We start from the raw sequence: 19,783 nt of genomic DNA on the forward strand, positions 1-19,783 counted from the left end.
TGCAGGTAATGCTGAATGAAATGATCCGTGGGAAGTGAATGATGTACTGGGGACAATGGTGCATATCTGTCCTGTTGGACCAGTATTGTATTTCACTTGTTGCTCCCCTTAAATCTGGATCATGACAACAGACCTGGTGTTGGTATGGTTGTTCAGTGCAGTCTTGATGACTATTGTACACAATGCGTGTTCTTCAGCTGTGACATTGTGTAACTTGTGTTCCAACATTATACATTAATTTCTACGGGATTATTGTATAAAACTTTCTAACAACACTTGACCGAGTAGCACTTTGACCTACTAATGGATTTTCAGAATTCTGCAGCTATGTACACAAATTCGATCACTGGTGACATTACTATTGCTTTGGCTGACACTTTCCACGGGCTACATATAAAACAAATACAGTACTCCATGGAGATGAATGGTTATACAGATTTTTTTTGTCTTATTATGCTATATTCCCTATAATCATTACACCTTGCACATTACATTACCACAGTGCAGCAGTCTGATAAGTACTAATATGGAAATGTAACATATACAGCAGGGCCAATGTTTGTTATGAATGGTATCTTATGTGTAGTTAAAGCCTGATTGTAACCCAAAATACGTTCAATGTAAAAATAATCAAATGATACATGCATTAGAAGACAGACATAAGTACCTGATCTTTCTTAATCAATTGTTATCATTATTTTTTTTGAATTATTTAAATTGGCAGTACACATAAAACACTACTACATACTGTAAATCTTAACATTCAGCCTGTAATCCCCCTTTCCCTGTCAGCAGGATCTCTGTAAATATTCAGAAACCTACTTAGTCCATCTAGTGTAAAACAGTACAGAGAAGATAGTGAGGGGGAGCATCAGGCATCGACTGATTGTATTTTTGGACCGTACCCTCAGTTTGACTACAGTTCACTCCCATGTCACATTCACAGGGTCCAGGCTACTAAGAAATGTGGATATGTTGTGGCCCTCACACTGTAAGGTCTCTGTACGTGCAGAACTGACGTATGGTAGTCACCAATTAATTTCCTTTCTTGAATAACAACAAAGAGGCTTTGCGGGATATGTAAAAATAAGATATTTGACTCCTTGGCACTGTGGAGCTACTATTTTGCTAGGGGGAAAAAAAATCACCGGTGGATTAGCCACAAGTTGGCCACCGTGAGCAGTCGCATGTAGTGAGAGCTCCTGACTAACCTGTGCTACAGCGGCCCCCGGCGACTCCTAGCGATTCACAGCATTCCGTGACATTCGGTGACAGCTGACCTACCAAGCAGCCTTGGACCCCTGGACACAGCGGTTGTAGCAGAATTAGCAGTCACTAAGGTGGTGGTGCATACCAACTCCTGGGCATTCCTGGACGCTCCTGGGTATTTTCAGTGGTGTTCTTTCTGCACCAGCGCCCCCACGTAGCGAGGCTCCAGTACAGACCAGGCTCCTGTCGGCATCGTTTGGCAGTGACTGCTACCTGGGACTTCTGGTACCTCTGAACAAAAAAAAAAAAAAAAGTTTGGTGGTTGTATTTATCTCAGGCTTTTGGGGGAAGTCCTCTCTATAAAAAATGATTTCTATGGTTCATCTGTTGGACGGATAACCGGATTAAAAAAAATCACAGGTGATTAAGGTTTTTAAGGGCACAAGGACAACTAAAGCCACCATTAAGCTTTTTGGACACCTATGTGTATGTCTTCGAGGAATCAAATGGTAGAATGAGGTGAACTGCATTCATAAATAAACATTTGCTTTTGGGTGGGGGTGTGCATTAAGTAGTAACAACATTTTGTCAAAAGATGGTGCTCTAAGCATGAGTCTCATATGGTGCATATTCATTGTAGGTACATGCCTCCATTATAACCTGTATAAATCGGACCTTTATTGTGTCACATGAAGTATCAAAGGAGCTATCATCCAAGACTCTGTGAAACAGGACTGTCAGACCTACTTCCAACTCAGTCCATGCACAACACATAGTTGACAGAGGTTTTGCAATGAATAATTCTTAGATTAGCAGTTTCCTAGGAGCTAACAATTCCCCTAAATCCCCTTATCACTAAATAATGCAAGATCTAATATATCTCTCACCCCTCTGATCACATACTACCAGCTGTGTTTTATCTTTGGGTTTTGACAATAGACTTCAAGTAAATTGTCAGTTTCTGAAGTCGTAAAGGGAGGGAGATATTGGAGATTTAAAATCCTAAAATAATGAGTGTTGCCATATAACATGTGAAAACCCTTGTTTCACTCTTCATGACATCACACTGTATAAAAGTGAGTGATAGATTGATAGATAGATAGATTAGATAGATAGATAGATAGATAGATAGATAGATAGATAGATAGATAGATGTCTAAAACCGGCCCTGGCACTAAACCCCCCAGTGACAACACACAGCGCACGTCGGTCGATTCGGTCCAAAGTGATTTCTTTTGAATGTCAGATTACTGCACTTTTTTATGAGGTGAAAATTCGTTCCGGTGGAGCAGCGAGCTCACAGCTTATGTGCTCAACATTCAGCTTTCCCCCTTCCCCATAGAGCAACACCTACGGGGTGACGGAACATGATACCTGATTGAGTGATAAGAATATTGCTGAAATCTGAAATAATGTTCTGTAAAAGAGAACTGGTTCAGCTGCATAAGTAACTTTCTTATGCAGCAACCTCCTCACTACACCACCTCCACCCAGCGAGGTATCCTCTCTGACAAGGCCACACTTCAGGATTTGAACCAGAGTCCACACACCAGACCACCAGCTCAGGCTGATCTCTGAGCTTTCTTACTGTCCCCATAAGACTAAATGTAAATGTCACTTCCAGCAGGTATAAGAACATGTCATCTTTGGAAGAGTCTGTGTCTAGCTCTCGGCAGCAGAGGTAGCACACTGGTAATGCTCTTTGGTGATAAACTATAAGTGGCAGGGATGTGTTGGTTCTATCCCCAGGATCCCCTCCTTGTTGCTCAGTTTTGAAAGTCTTTCACCAGTGCGGGGCCACAAGGTGAGGCATCCTTTTAAAGGAGAAATGCATTGCCCTGTTGAGCGTCAGTCGCTTGCCAATATTGTTGGCAAAATGTCACCTAGCACAAAACTCGTATTAGCAAGGAAACTGCCATATACCACACAAGCAGCATGCAGGATGCTTTGAACCTAGATACATGGGCTAACTTCGTGGCAAACCATGTTTTGGACTTAAGCCCCAAGCCACCACGCTGTCATACTGCCACCCTCGCCAATGTGATCTAAAGTTTTTCTTGTTGAAGTTCCGAATACCCGTTTTTAAAAGAGATGAAAAGTGTGTCTTTGTAAAGCTGCCATGCATCTAGCTCACAGCTTGCATGATCCGAGTTGAGCGCAGGAATCACTTCTGTACAATGTGGGTTCTAATCCCCATGTGGTCCTCCTGGTGACCTTGGGCAGCTCCCCCTTTCCCAAGGTGCCTCCTATGAAGGTGGATTATGATACCTGTTTGAGTGATGAGTATGTTGCTATAATCTGCTATATAAATATAGCTACATAGGTAACTTTCTTATGCAGCAACAAGCTCATTGCACTGACTAAACACCATCCAGCAAAGTACAATTTTGGACATTCCACACATCAGGATTTGAACCAGGCTCTGCACAGAAGACACCACTTAATCACCACACCACCAGCTCACATTGGCATCTTAGCTTTCTTATTGCCCCCATAAGACCAAATGTAATCATTACTTCCAGCAGGCATAACAACGTCATCTTTAGAAGAGTTTGTTTGCAGTTTTCAGCTTTCAGCTTTCAGCAGCCAGCAGCAGAGGTAGCGCACTGGTAATGTTCTGTACTGATAAACTAGATGTGTCAGGGACGTGTTGGTTCTATCCCCAGTGTCTCCTCCTTGTGTTGCAGCTTTAAACATTTTTCATCAGTTCAGGTTCACAAGGCGAGGCATCCTTTTAAAGCAGAAATGCATTGCATTGTTGAGTGTCAGCCGCTTGCCAAAATTGTTGGAAAAACATCACCAAGCACAAGCAGCAAACTCGTATAAGTGAGGAGATCGCCATCTACCACGCATGCAGGATGCCTTGAACTTAGGTTAACTCCAGAGCAAACCAGACATAGGCACTTAAGCCCCCAGCCACCATGCAGTCTTACTGCCCCCCCTCCCCAATGTGATCTAAAGTTTTTGTTGTTGAAGGTCCGATTACCCGTTTTTAAAAGATGTGAAAAATGCGTCATTGTAAAGCTGCCGTGCAGCTAGCTCACAGCTTGCGTGATCCGAGTTGAGAGCAGGAATCACTTCTGTACAATGTGGGTTCTAACCCCCATGTTGTCCTCAAGGTGACCTTGGGCTGCTTCCCCTTTCCCAAAGTGCCACCTATGGAAGGATTCTGATACCTGTTTGAGTGATGAGTATATTGCTGAAATCTGTAATAATCTACTATATAAATACAGCTGTCTCAAAAGAGACCGCTGCATAAGTAACTTTCTTTACATAATTAACTTTCTTATGCAGCAACAATCTCACTGCACCCACACCACTATAAACACCATACCATACCATTTTGGACAATCCACACATCAGGACTTGAACTAAGGGCTGCACAGAAGACACTCACCATCCAGACACCACTTAATCACCACACCACTGGCTCAGGTTAGCAGCTTAGGTTTCTTATTGTCCCCATAAGACCAAATGTAATCATTACTTCCAGCAGGAATAAGAACATGTCATCTTTGGAAGAGTTTGTGGGCAGCTCTCAGCAGCTGAGGTAGCGCACTGATAATGTTCTCTGCTGATAATCTAGAAGTGTCATGGATGTGTTGGTTCTATCCCCAGGATCTCCTCCTTGTGTCTCAGTTTTGAAAGTCTTTCAGCAGTGCAGGTTCACAAAGTGAGGCATCCTTTTAAAGGAGAAATGCATTGCCCCATTGAGCGTCGGCTACTTGCCAAAATTGTTGGAAAAACATCACCAAGCAACAAACTTGTATAAGTGAGGAGACTGCCCTCTACCACACAAGCAGCATGCAGGATGCTTTGAACCTAGGGATATGGGCTAACTCCAAAGCAAACAAGGCCTAGGCACTTAAAGCCCAAGCCACCACACTGTCATACTGCCCCCTAAACCCCCCCCACCCCCCCCCCCCCACTCCCCCAATGTGATCTAAAGCTTTTCTTGTTGAAGGTCCAATTACCCATTTTTAAAAGATGTGAAAAATGCACTCTTGTAAGGCTGCTGTGCAGCTAGCTCACAGCTTGCGTGATCTGAGTTGAGCGCAGGAATCACTTCTGTACAATGTGGGTTCTAATCCCCATGTTGTTCTCCTGGTGACCTTGGGCTGCTCCCCCTTTCCCAAAGTGCCACCCATGGAGGCATGGATTCTGATACCTGTTTGAGTGATGAGTATATTGCTGAAATATGTAATAATCTACTATATAAATACAGCTGTCTCAAAAGAGACAGCTGCATAAGTAACTTTCTTTACATAACTAACTATCTTATGCAGCAACAATCTCACTGCACTGCCTCCACAACACCATACCGTACCATTTTGGACAATCCACACATCAGGACTTGAACCAAGGGCTGCACAGAAGACACTCACCATCCAGACACCACTTAATCACCACACCACCAGCTCACACTGGCATCTTAGCTTTCTTATTGTCCCCATAAGACCAAATGTAATCATTACTTCCAGCAGGAATAACAACGTCATCTTTAGAAGAGTTTGTTTGCAGTTTTCAGCAGCAGAGGTAGCGCACTGGTAATGTTTTGTACTGATAAACTAGATGTGTCAGGGACGTGTTGGTTCTATCCCCAGTGTCTCCTCCTTGTGTTGCAGTTTTAAACGTCTTTCATCAGTTCAGGTTCACAAGGCGAGGCATCCTTTTAAAGCAGAAATGCATTGCATTGTTGAGTGTCAGCCGCTTGCCAAAATTGTTGTAAAAACATCGCCAAGCACAAGCTCGTATAAGTGAGGAGATCACCATCTACCACACAAGCAGCATGCAGGATGCCTTGAACTTAGGTTAACTCCATAGCAAACCAGACATAGGCATTTAAGCCCCCAGCCACCATGCAGTCTTACTGCCCCCCCCCCCTCCCCAATGTGATCTAAAGTTTTTGTTGTTGAAGGTCCGATTACCCGTTTTTAAAAGATGTGAAAAATGCATCCTTGTAAAGCTGCTGTGCAGCTAGCTCACAGCTTGCGTGATCTGAGTTGAGAGCAGGAATCACTTCTGTACAATGTGGGTTCTAACCCCCATGTTGTCCTCAAGGTGACCTTGGGCTGATTCCCCTTTCCCAAAGTGCCACCTATGGAAGGATTCTGATACCTGTTTGAGTGATGAGTATATTGCTGAAATCTGTAATAATCTACTATATAAATACAGCTGTCTCAAAAGAGACAGCTGCATAAGTAACTTTCTTTACATAATTAACTTTCTTATGCAGCAACAATCTCACTGCACTGCCTCCACACCACTATAAACACCATACTGTACCATTTTGGACAATCCACACATCAGGATTTGAACCAAGGACTGCACAGATAACACTCAACATTCAGACACCAGTTAATCATCACACCACCAGCTCATGTTGGCATCTTAGCTTTCTTATTGTCCCCATAAGACCAAATTAAGTCATTACTTCCAGCAGGACTCTTTGGAAGAGTTTGTGACTGGCTCTTGACAGCAGAGGTAGGGAACTGGTAATGTTCTCTCCTGATAAACCAGAACCGTCAGGGATGTGTTGGTTTTATCCCCAGGTTCTCCTCCTTGTGTCTCAGTTTTGAAATTCTTTCACAAGTGCAGGTTCACAAGGCGAGGCATTCTTTTAAAGGAGAAATGCATTGCCCTGTTGAGCATCAGCCTCTTGCAAAATTGTTGGAAAAACATCCCCAAGCACAAGCTCATGTATAATTGAGGAGACCACCATCTACCACACATGCAGGCTGCTTTGAACCTAGGTATGTGGGCTAACACCACAGCAAACCAGGCCTAGGCACTTAAGCCACAAGCCACCACTGTGTCATACTGCTGCCCTCCCCAATGTGATCTAAAGTTTTTCTTATTGAAGGTCAGATTACCCTTTTTTAGAAGAGGTGAAAAATTTATCTGTGAAAGCTGCTATGCAGCTAGCTCACAGCTTGCGTGATCCAAGTTGAACACAGGAATCACTTCTGTACAATGGGGGTTCTAATCCCCATGTTGTCCTCCTTGGGCTGCTCCCTCTTTCCCAAAGTGCTATCTATGGAGTGGTGGATTAAGATACCTGTTTGAGTGATAAGTATATTGCTGTAATCTACAATATAAATGCATTAGTAACTTTCTTTATAAGTAACAACCTCACTGAACTGCCTCCACACCCCTATAAATACCACCCACCAGAGCCCCTTTTTAGATAAGGCCACACACTAGGATTTGAACAAGGGTCTGCACAGAAGACACTCACTGTTTAGGGTGCAGCTTAAGCACCAGCCCACCAGCTCAGGTTGACCTCTAGGCTTTCTTATTGTTCCCATAAGACTAAAGGTAATCGTCACTTCCAGCAGGAATAAGAACATATCATCTTTGGAAGAATTTGCAGCTGGCTCTCGACACCAGAAGTAGTGTACTGGTAAAGTTCTCTGCTAATAAATTAGGCGTGAGAAACGTGTGTGTTCTATCCCTGGGATCTCAGCCTTGAAGGCCTTTCACCAGCGCAGGTTCACAAAGCGAGGCATCCTTTTAAAACAGAAATGCATTGCCCTGTTGAGCGTAAGCTGCTTGCCAAAGTTGTTGTCACCCTTAAAGAGGCTCTGTCACCAGATTTTGCAACCCCTATCTCCTATTGCAGCAGATCGGCGCTGCAATGTAGATTACAGTAACGTTTTTATTTTTAAAAAACGAGCATTTTTGGCCAAGTTATGACCATTTTTGTAATTATGCAAATGAGGCTTGCAAAAGTCCAAGTGGGTGTGTTTAAAAGTAAAAGTCCAAGTGGGCGTGTATTATGTGCGTACATCGGGGCGTTTTTACTACTTTCACTAGCTGGGCGCTCTGAAGAGAAGTAACATCCTCTTCTCTTCAGAACGCCCAGCTTCTGACAGTGCAGATCTGTGACGTCACTCACAGGTCCTGCATCGTGACGGCCACATCGGCACCAGAGGCTGTTTACAGTTGATTCTGCAGCAGCATCAGCGTTTGCAGGTAAGTCGATCTTACCTGCAAACGCTGATGCTGCTGCAGAATCAACTGTAGCCTCTGGTGCCGATGTGGCCGTCACGATGCAGGACCTGTGAGTGACGTCACAGATCTGCACTGTCAGAAGCTGGGCGTTCTGAAGAGAAGAGGATGTTACTCCTCTTCAGAGCGCCCAGCTAGTGAAAGTATTAAAAACGCTCCGATGTACGCACATAATACACGCCCACTTGGACTTTTACTTTTAAACACACCCACTTGGACTTTTGCAAGCCTCATTTGCATAATTACAAAAATGGTCATAACTTTGCCAAAAATGCTCGTTTTTTAAAAATAAAAACGTTACTGTAATCTACATTGCAGCGCCTATCTGCTGCAATAGGAGATAGGGGTTGCAAAATCTGGTGACAGAGCCTCTTTAAGCACAAGCAGCAAACTTGTATAAGTAAGGAGAATGCCACCTAACACACAAGCTTCGAACCCAGGCACATGGGCGAAATACAAAGCAAACCTGACTTAAGCCCCAAGCCACTGTGTGGTCATGCCCCAATGTGATCTAAAGTTTCTATTCACGAAAGCCCGCTCGCCTTTCTTTTTTTAAAGAGGTGAAAAATATGTTCCCCATGAAACTGCCGCGCAGCTAGCTCACAGCTTACCTGATCTGAGTTGAGCACAGGAATCGCTTCCGTACAATGTGGGTTTTAACCCCCATGTTGTCCTCCTGGTGACTTTGGGCAGCTTCCCCCTTTCTCAAAGGATCACCTATTGAGTGATGGATTATGAAACCTGTTTGAGTGATATGTATATTGCTGGAATTTGCAGTAATCTCTCTCTCTCTATATCTATATCTATATATATATATATACACACACAGCGCTGTCTTAAAAGAGAGCTATATAAGTAACTTTCTTATGCAGCAACAATGGCATTGTGCAACAATGCATCTGCACCACTATAAACACCACCCAGCAGAGTTCCCTTTTAGACAAGGCCACACATCAGGATTTGAACACAGTAGGCAATCACTGTTTAGACCACTTAATCGCCACACCACATGGATTGTGCTCAGTTGGGTCTCTTATCCCTCTTACTGTCTCCATAAGACCAAATGTAAATGTCACGTCCAGCAGGAATAAGAACATGTCATCTTTGGAAGAATTTGCAGCCGGCTCTTGCCAGCAGAGGTAGTACACTGGTAAAGTTTTCTGCTGATGAATTGGATGAGTCAGGAACATGCAGGTTCTATTCCCAGGATCTCCTCCTAGAAAGCCCTTCACCAGTGCAGGTTTGAAAGGCGAGGCATTCATTTAAAATAGAAATGCATTGCCCTGTTGAGCACTTGCCAAAAATAAGTCACCTTTAGGCACAAGTAGCTCATTCGTATAAGTAAGGAGACCGCCATCTGCCGTACGAGTTGCTCGCAGCAAACCCAGGTACATAGGCTAGCACCGTAGTGTTCCTGAACCCAGAACTTTACCCCCAACGCGCGCGCCGCGCCGCGCCCCCCCCCCCAGTCACAGCGCTCTCATGAGACAATGTGGTTGAAGGTCAGATTACCGCGCTTTTTTTTATGAGGTGAAAAATGTGAACTGGTGGAGCCGTCGTCCTGCAGCTTATGTGTTCAGACACAACAGTAAATGCCACTAGCACCTTATTAGTAAAACGCTTTATCGCAGCTGAGTAAGATATTCGCAGGACTGACAGGCTTTTTTAAAAATGTATATTTCTTGTTAAAGAATGGCAGAAGGGGACATCATGTCTCCACAGGAGCGCTTCCATAATGGGTGTAGGGACCTCAATATAAATCAAGTAGAAAAATAAATGACACAATCAAATTACAAAGACGTGATATTTTTATTTTCTTTTTAAAGACTATCTTGACAAAGCAAATATAAAGCAAGAACATTTTTATTATTTTTACATGGAAAGAAAGTCAAACAACAGGAGGCAAGATGATCATTTTAGGCACAACTCCGAGCAGTAAAGCTCATTTAAAGTGCATATGGTCTTGTCCCCCCCCCCCCCATCACCTTCATTTATTAACCATTCTTCTCCACACTATACGGTAGTTTATACTTCTTATTCTTACTAAAGATATTGCACAAATATTATACAAGAGAACGGTGTCAGTAGCATCTAGAGAAGCTGAGTAGTTCATTAAAGGGGCTTTCCACCTTCTGACAACTGATGACCTATCGACCAGATAGGTCATCAGTACACAATCTGTGGGGGTCCGACCCCCCCGACCCCGCACATATCAGCTGGTCAGGTGCCTCCGTGCACTGGAGTTACATGCCGGAAGCAGTTGGCTCTGGCCACGGAATAGCGGCCGGGCTTCTACAGCACGGCCGCTATGCTATGTACGGAGCCAACTGCTTCCATAATATACGGTGCACGCAGACCACTGGAGCGGTTTAATGGTGCGGGGTCCGGGTGCCGATGACCTATCCACCTGATAGGTCATAAGTATATCATCAGTTGTCAGAAGGTGGAAAACCCCTTTAAAGGATTACGTCGAAACCAACTTTCTGTACCACTTGTTAGAGCCGGGTCATCATAGATAACACGTCTGAGAACAGTATTGAGACCGACGCAGATTTTGGTTTTCACAAAGTTTTCCACTTCAGGGTTTTTAGATCTTTTAGTCAGATGTTTCTATGGTTACTGAAGTACAATTCTAAACATTTCATAAGTTTTTAAACTTTTATTGACAAATACATCAAGTTTATGCAAATACTCAATATTTACAGTGTTGACCCTTCTTTTTCAAGACTTCGGCAATTCGCTCTGCCATGCTGGATGTCAGCTTCTGGGCCACATCCTGACTGATGACCAATTCTTACCTAATCAGTGCTTGGAGTCTATCACAATTTCTGTGTTTTTTTTTTAACCATCCACTTTTTGAGGATTGAGATCTACGGAGTTTTCTGGCCATGAACCCAAAATGTCAACGTTTTGTTCACTGAGCCCCTTAGTTCTCACTTTTGCCTTGTGACATGGTCCATCATGCTGGAAATAGCATTGTTCATCACCAAATTGCTCCTGGATGGTTGGGAGAAGTTGCTCCTGGATGGTTGGGAGAAGTTGCTCCTGGATGGCTGGGAGAAGTTGCTCCTGGATGGCTGGGAGAAGTTGCTCCTGGATGGCTGGGAGAAGTTGCTCCTGGATGGCTGGGAGAAGTTGCTACTGGATGGCTGGGAGAAGTTGCTACTTGATGGTTGGGAGACATTGCTCCTGGATGGTTGGGAGAAGTTGCTACTTGATTGTTGGGAGAAGTTGCTACTTGATGGTTGGGAGACGTTGCTCCTGGATGGTTGGGAGAAGTTGCTCCTGGATGGTTGGGAGAAGTTGCTCCTGGATGGCTGGGAGAAGTTGCTCCTGGATGGTTGGGAGAAGTTGCTCTTGGAGGATACTTCGATACCATTCTTTATTTATGGTAGTGTTCTTAGGAAAAGTTTTGAGACCACTCCCTTGGATGAAATGCAACCCCACACATGAATGGTTTTTAGGATGCTTTACTGTTGGCATGATGCAGAACTTATGGTAGCGCCCACCCTTTCTTCTCTGGACAATCATTCTTTCAAATGTACCAAACAGTCTGAAGGGGGCTTCATCAGAGAAAATAACTTTACCCCAGTCCTCTGCAGTCCAATCCCGGTACTTCCTGCAGAGGACTGTCCTCAATGTTTTTCTTGGAGAGAAGTGGCTTCTTTGCTGCCCTCCTTAACAGCAGGCCAGCCTCCATAAGCCTTCACCTCACTGTGCGTGCAGATGCACTGACACCTGCCTGCTGTCATAACTGAGCAAGCTCTGCACTGGTGTAGAACTGATCCCATAACTTAATCCTGTTTAAGAGACGGTCCTGGCACTTGCTGGACTTTCTTGGGCGCCCTGAAGCTTTCTTCACAGCAATCAAACCTCTCCACTTGAAGTTATTGGTGATCCAATAAATGGTTAAAGGGGTTTTCCCAGCAGGGACATTTATGACATCTCCACAGTATATGTCATAAATGTCAGATAGATGCGGGTCCCACATCTCGTAGAACGGGGTTTAGGGGGCCCCGTTCTACCGCTCTGTGTTGTAGTTGAATGAGGTGAATTCCGACCATAAATAAGGTTATATGGTCTTGAGTTACAAAAACAGCGTATCTCAATGAGCTATGCTGTTTCTGTAAGTCCCATACAACTGAATGGTAGATATGGAAACAGCGTAGCTCGCATGCTACGCTGCTTACGCAACTGCCATTCACTACTATGGGAGTTACGGAAACAGCGTAGCTCAGTGAGCTATGCTGTTTTCTTCTTTATGGTTGAAATTCACACGCATTAGCCGCATCACAGATCGGAAGAACAAGGTTTAGGGTGCCCCGTTCTAGAGATAGGCATGGGTCCATATGAGATAGATAGATAGATAGATAGATAGATACAGATGCACAAGGTGGGCAATTTATACGCCACTCCAACTGAACTGCGCTAGAGTAAAATGTATTTGGAGCATCTTTGCCTGATGTGCGCCAGAAAAACAAATATTTTCCTGCTGTGAGCATGTGTAATTGATCTAGCGTAAATGATGGTAAATCTGTTTGTGTCTGCAGGAGGCCACGCCCCCCTGCCAAACGTGGCCCATTTTTCCTTCTTTTGAAAAGTGGCGAGAGGAGCGTAAATCGGCAAAAAGTCACAAATGATTGTGCAATTATAATGTGCGCCATAAATTGCAACTTTTTAATGTCCCAAAAGTGGCAAAAAGTTGTTCATAAACCACACCATTTTTTTATTTGTATAGTGAGATATCTCATAATTGCCAACTGTCCCAACCTCTTTGCGACACAGTCTCGATTTTTATTTGCCCAATCACAGGTCACTAAGGTCCCAGGCCATGTCCATGCAACTAAAAAAGCCTGACCCACTAGTACTCTGTAGCATTCAGTTTACTCCCTCTGGAGTCTAGGACTGGCAGCATATGGGCACTTTACCCCTGACTTGAACACTGTTTGCGGCTATTATTACAATGTTATTTGTGCTCTATATGGCGCTATATATAACTAGTGCTATTAGGGTATGTGCACACACACTAATTACGTCCGTAATTGACGGACGTATTTCGGCCGCAAGTCCCGGACCGAACACAGTGCAAGGAGCCGGGCTCCTAGCATCATACTTATGTACGACGCTAGGAGTCCCTGCCTTGCTGCAGGACAACTGTCCCGTAGTATAATCATGTTTACAGTACGGGACAGTTGTCCTGCAGTGAGGCAGGGACTCCTAGCATCGTACATAAGTATGATGCTAGGAGCCCGGCTCCTTGCACTGTGTTCGGTCCGGGACTTGCGGCCGAAATACGTCCGTCAATTACGGACGTAATTAGTGTGTGTGCACATACCCTTACACGTGCTGCCCTTAGCAACCAGAATCCAGCTTTAAGTTTTAATCACGTCTGAAAAAAAAAAAAGCTGCAATGTGACTGGTTGCTATGGGAAAATTCCTTTGTTTTTTTGTCGGAATTGGTTTTCATTAATCCCTTCACGACAGGCATACAGCTATATACGTTCCATCTGCCGATGCCTCATGCCATTGCCACGTATATAAACGTTGGCAGCCTGGAACTGGGTTTACTGAGTGCAGTGCTGCTACATTGTAAGTAGCGCTGCACTCTCATGTCTGCCAAGGCTACACTTCCCCCCCCTGTAGATAGCGCCACACACAACCCCATGTAGATAGCGCAAACCCCACCGTAGATAGCACCACCCTCTGATTGTAGCATCACCTCTCCTGTAGGTAGCCAACACCCCCTGTGGATAGCACCCCCCCCCCCCAATAGCGCCAGCTAAGCTCCCTCTAGGAGCGGAATCCTCGGTCAGATCGCTCAGGCCAAGGATTCCGCTCCTAGAGGTAGCCCCTGACGTTTTTGTCCATATATATATCTCAGCGATCCAGGCTGACGGAAAGCTTAGACTAATTGTTACAGAATTGCAACATTGTATATATATATATATATATATATATATATATATATATATATATACACACACACACATATAATATAAGTGAATATATATAATATATTGTAATATATTACAAAAAGTAGTTTTTTTCACATTTTTTATGATTTGTCTGCTCATAATAAAAATTAAAAATATGGAATTAATAAAACTAATCTAGAAAATGAAAGCCTCATAAGTCTTGTAAAAAAAAAAAGAAGTAAAAATTGTTGTGATATTCAAAGCGGTTACAAAGATATTATCGTTTAAAGAGGTGTATTTGACCTGGACACAGGGGGGCATCAATGACCCTTGGTCATGAAGGGGTTAATGAGGCCCTCATGGCACTATTATTTGGGGACTGCATGGAGGTATTAGGGCTCTGTATGAAAATATGATTTGTGCATTGTATAGCACTATTGTATGGCACGTTAGTATTATATTTATAATACTGGAGATAAAATAGGAAACTTTTCAAAAGTAAATAATAAAAAAAAAAAAAAAAAGAACAACAATATGTCAATTGTAAGATTTAATGCAGCAAATCACAAATTTAGCCAGGACTAGAATTATAATATTCGTGTAATGCAAATAATAAGACTACAGCAATAAAGGTGTGAAAGGTTATGATCCGGGCACTAGAATTTATTTTCAGCACCCGGATTAGTTCAGACATAAATATGTATAAGGATTTTGTCATTTTAAGGGACCATATAAGTGCTTGAGCTATACATAAACTTTTCCATTGACAGTTTGAGTGGGATTTGTTTCCAGCTATCATGCAATGCCTCCAGGTGTTGACTCAGAGACCCCCTCAGATGAATCATATCAACTGAACCCTTGCGTTTAATGCTATTTTCCATCTATAATTCTAAGAAAAAAGCCCCCATAAGGGTTTGTGCTGTTCCTACAGCCTTACACAGTTATTGCACATCTCTTTACTCATGGTGGTCAAAAGGGTTAAAAGACTTTTCACGCCATGTACGGATGTGGTGTTTAAAGGCAATGTATCACCTCTCATTTTTTTTTATAATGAAAACGAGATAGTGAAACATAATTTTTTTTTCGATTCTATTTCTACTTATTGATTGTTGATTTTTTTTATTCTATATTCTGTACATGACAATGAGGGCAGCCATGTTGCCTGAGCGGCTATTACCAGCATTTAGAGATATGCTTTACACGCGTGATCCGTCAGTGGGTGTTCTGGGTTATGTGGAGGATCTTGAAGTCACTAATTTCCAAAAATTGGCGATCGAAAAAGTACTGTATCGGGCTCGTAAGGTTGGACTCATCTGCACCTGCATATAGTGAATTGGTTAATCATATGAATGGTATTGTACAGTTGGAGAGGGCAGTTTACCTCAAACGTGGTGCACTTAAAAAGCTTGAGGGTCTATGGACAAAGTGGTTGATGTCACCAGGGTTGCCATCAGCTTCTCTTCTGAACAGTGTATCTATCAGGCTATTGGATTAGACTCACTACTATCTGGTGGGGGACGTCGCGTAGGTAGGGAAGTGTTGGAAGGCTCGATGTAATCCAGTAGAGTAATACAGTGCATAGTACTCTTTGCAGGTGTGTGGGATGGGAAGGGGGGAGGGATCGGGTGGATGGGATGTTATTGTCTCATATGTTACTTGTTTGTATACTATGAAAACATGTGTCAATAAAAACTATTTGATTTAAAAAACAAAAAGAGAAATATGCTTTACAGCAGCCACATGGACCATAGGAACCTGTGAACAGAAGGGGAACTATTGACTTCTATGGGAGAGTTTTCAAGGCATGACCTGTGACCTGTGCAGGGGTCATTGTCAGGAAGGGGGAGGAGCTGTGTACATCACGTATTATTACTGGCAGATCCTGTGTTATCTATATATAGGTGTTACCGGTCATTGTAATCCTGCCTGTGATGATAATGAGATGACTGCTGAAAAGTGATCTCTACAGAAAGGGAAGTGTCATGATTTTTTTATTTTTTTATTATACTGCTTTTAATCCAATATTATCAAAAATGTTATTTAATTGTGTTTTCATTTTTACTTTTTAATGTATTTTTACTTTTACTTCCCTATGGGGGCTGCTATTTTTTTTTTTTCATCTCTGTATGTGTCGATTAACGACACATACAGAGATGCTATACGGCACATACATCCCCATAGAGAATGCGAACAGGAGCCGTTCCATTCTCAGAAACGTACGCCATCTGTGTGGGAACAGCGCAGACCAAAACCAAGCTCGTTCGAGGAGCAAAATCCGGCGGCATTTTCATGTGGACCGGAAGCCTTGGCCGGACAGTAAGGTGACGATTTCCGGCCGCGGCTTCCGGCCATATGTTTAGCAAAGGGAAGGCGCAAGGAATAGGAGTGTAGACCAGCGGAGGCGGCGGCAGGTAATTTATGTTCGTGTAGGTGATGTGTGTATTGTGTTCGTGTATGTTCGTGTGATACTGTCTGCTGAGCCCTGTATCTAATCCTCCTACACTGTGCAGTCCTTTAGAAAATGGCGGCACACAGTGTAGGAGGTTTGAAGATTCAAACCCTTCCTTCTCCTGGCACTAGCCAGAATAAGCGAGGGGGGATTGTGTGAGGACACTAGAGGAGAGTGTGTCCACCCCAAATTTGCAGCATAAATCAATGAGGTTGCTTTACCAGAGGGACCATGCTGCAATTTTGGGAACTGCTCCCTCTAGTGGCCAGCACATGGAAATGTTATAAATTAGAATCTAATTTATAATATTTCCTGACTTGTGAAAAAATTAAAACAATGTGTAATCACTTAAATGCTAATTGTTTAACTGAAAAAAAAATACTAATAATTTCTAGCGACACATTCCCTTTAAGGCCCTTTTACACTGGCCAATTATCAGGCAAACGAGCATTCACAGAACGCGCAATCCCGATCATTGCCCAGTGTAAAAAGTGCAACGATCAGCCAACGAACGTGCTCGTTCATCGGCTGATTGTATCGTTTATGCAGCCTAAAATATTATCGTTGTCGGCAGCGAATCTCCCTGTTTAACCCCTTCCTGACATTTGACATATCCATACGCCAAAGTCGGGTAGGGGATGTATGGAGCGGGCTCACGGAGTGAACCCGCTCCATACGATGCGGGTGTCGGCTGTTTGTTACAGCCGACACTTCAGAGTAACGCGCAGCATCGTGCTCGAGCGCGATCCCGCTCGTTTAACTCGTTAAATGCTGCGGTCAATATCGACCCCAGCATTTAAATTGTTAGAAAGAGGGGGCGACCCCCTCTAACAACTCATCGCGCCCCACGCAACACAATCGCAGGGAAGGGCGATTGTTGCTATGGCTGCCTGGGGGCCTAATGAAGGCCCCCAGGTCCGCCATCTTTGTGCACCTATTAAGCCCTGCCTCCAGAAGGGCTTAATAGTTGCCTGTCAGAATCACGATATACTGCAATACATTAGTATTGCAGTATATCGTGCAAGCGATCTAACGATCGCTGGTTGAAGTCCCCTAGGGGGACTAAAAAAAAAGTAAAAATGAGTTAAATAAAGTTTTTTTTTGTGTAAAAAAAAAGTATTAAAAGCCCCTTATTCCCATTTTCCCCCTAGAGCATAGTAAACAAATAAATAAATAAACATAATTGATATCGTCGCGTCCATAAAAGTCTGAACTGTTACAATATATCATTATTTAACCCGCACGGTGAACGTGGTAAAAAATTTTTAAAATAAAAAGTGATCAAACCGTCGCATGTACACCAAAATGGTATTATTAAAAACTACAGCTTATCTCGCAAAAAATAAGCCCTCATACCACTTAATCCACGGAAAAATAAAAAATTTATGGCTCTCGGAATTTGGCGACACAAAATAAATGTTCTTTTTTGCACTCAGGTTTTTACTTGCAAAAGTAGTAAAATATAGAAAAAACTATGTATATTTGGTATCGCCGTAATCATATTGACCCACAGAATAAAGTTAACATGTTGTTTTAATTGCACAGTGAATTCCGTAAAAACGGCGCGCAAAAAACCATGGAGGAATCGCTGTTGTTTTCATTTTCTACCCCACAAATAGTTTTTTTCCCATTTCCTAGTACATTATATGGCAAAATAAATGGTGCTACGAAAAACTACAACTCGTCCGGCAAAAATCAAGCCCTCATAGTACTATATCGACGGAAAAATAAAGACGTTATGGCTTTTGGAAGGTGGGAAGGAAAAAACTAAAATGAAAATCTGAAAAAGGGCTGCGGCGGTAAGGGGTTAAACAGGGAGACAAGCTGCCGACATGATGGAAATGTATGGGGACGAGCGATCGTAGTAATGATCGCTCGCCCCCATACATAGCTCCTTGTTAAAGGAGCGAACAAGCGCCAATCAACAAGCTGTCTCGTTGATCGGCGATCCTTTACATGGCCCACGTTGGGCCGTGTAAGAGGACCTTTAGTCTATTGTGAGGCCTAGTGGACAGAGTGAAAACTGCAAGATTTTAGGACAATTTTGTAAGGTAGAGAATGACATAGGAAATAAAATCCCCAAAAATTCTTGCAAAAATATATGTCATTTTCTGATGACACATGCCCTTTAAAGAAGGGTTTTTTTTTCTACAGTTAGGAATTCCTAGATATGTGTGTTTACTAGAAAATATTATAGGATTTGTATATTCACTATCACCACTAAAATAAATATCTGTGAATGCTACTCGAATTTTCACAAAGGGATATTCCCATCTAAAATGTTATGGCATATCGCTAGAATATGCCATAACATTATGATCGGTGGTCTGACCTCTGAAACCCCTGCTAATGCAGAGAACAGGACGAAAGACCCTTCAACTTTTTTTCTGCACAATGGCACTCTCATCCACCTGCTGTGCAGGGAACACAGCTCTATTCAAGTTAATGGGGCTATGTCGCATTCCCAGCACAACAAGTAACTGGAGGAGCCAATGTGCAGAGAAAAACTGAGAAGGAACCACAGCACTTAACTAGTGATGTAGTCAGGAGGGGAGGCGAGTGCTAGAAGCGGCTCTGCTGCGGGACTCCGTCTCTGGGGACGCCCCTGACATCACTGTCCATATATGGACAGTGATGTCAGGAGCAAAGCAGTGTCCCAGGCAGAGTGCTAGTAGTGTTCTGCCCATGACTATGGATCTGGTGTTGCCCCTGACAGTGACGTCAGGGGCTTCTCCTGAAGCGGAATCCCCAGCCAGAGCGTCGGCAATGCTCTGTCTGGGGATTCCATTCCTAGAGAGAGCCCCAAAGGCACCACCTACAGGGAGGGGGACGGGGTGGCACTACCAGGAAGGGGGGCTGTGTGACACTACCTGAGAGGCTGTGTGGAACTACCAGGGAGGGGGCTGTGTGGCACTACCATGGAGGGGACTGTGTGGCACTACCAGAAAGGGGGGCTGTGTGGCACCACCGGGGAGGAGGGGGCTGTGTGGCACTACCTGGGAGGAGGGGGCTGTGTGGCACGACCTGGGAGGAGGGGGCTGTGTGGCACTACCTGGGAGGGGGGGCTGTGTGGCTCTACCAGGGAGGGAGGCTGTGTGGCACTAACTGGGAGGGGGCTGTGTGTCTACAGAGGGCACTAAATTTATGGGAGTACAAACTGGGGGGCCTAACTTTTATATGGGTGCATAAACAGGGCCTA

General features: G+C 43.7%; 1 protein-coding gene across 1 annotated transcript in view; it reads left to right on the forward strand.

Moving 5' to 3' along the window:
- The window catches only part of TBKBP1 (TBK1 binding protein 1), a 67,128-nt gene that overhangs the window by 20,169 nt on the left and 27,176 nt on the right, over nt 1-19,783 (forward strand). The gene's annotated exons all lie outside the window — the stretch shown is intronic.

Source organism: Rhinoderma darwinii, chromosome 13 (genome assembly GCF_050947455.1).
Source record: "Rhinoderma darwinii isolate aRhiDar2 chromosome 13, aRhiDar2.hap1, whole genome shotgun sequence".
NCBI classification, from domain to species: domain Eukaryota; kingdom Metazoa; phylum Chordata; class Amphibia; order Anura; family Rhinodermatidae; genus Rhinoderma; species Rhinoderma darwinii.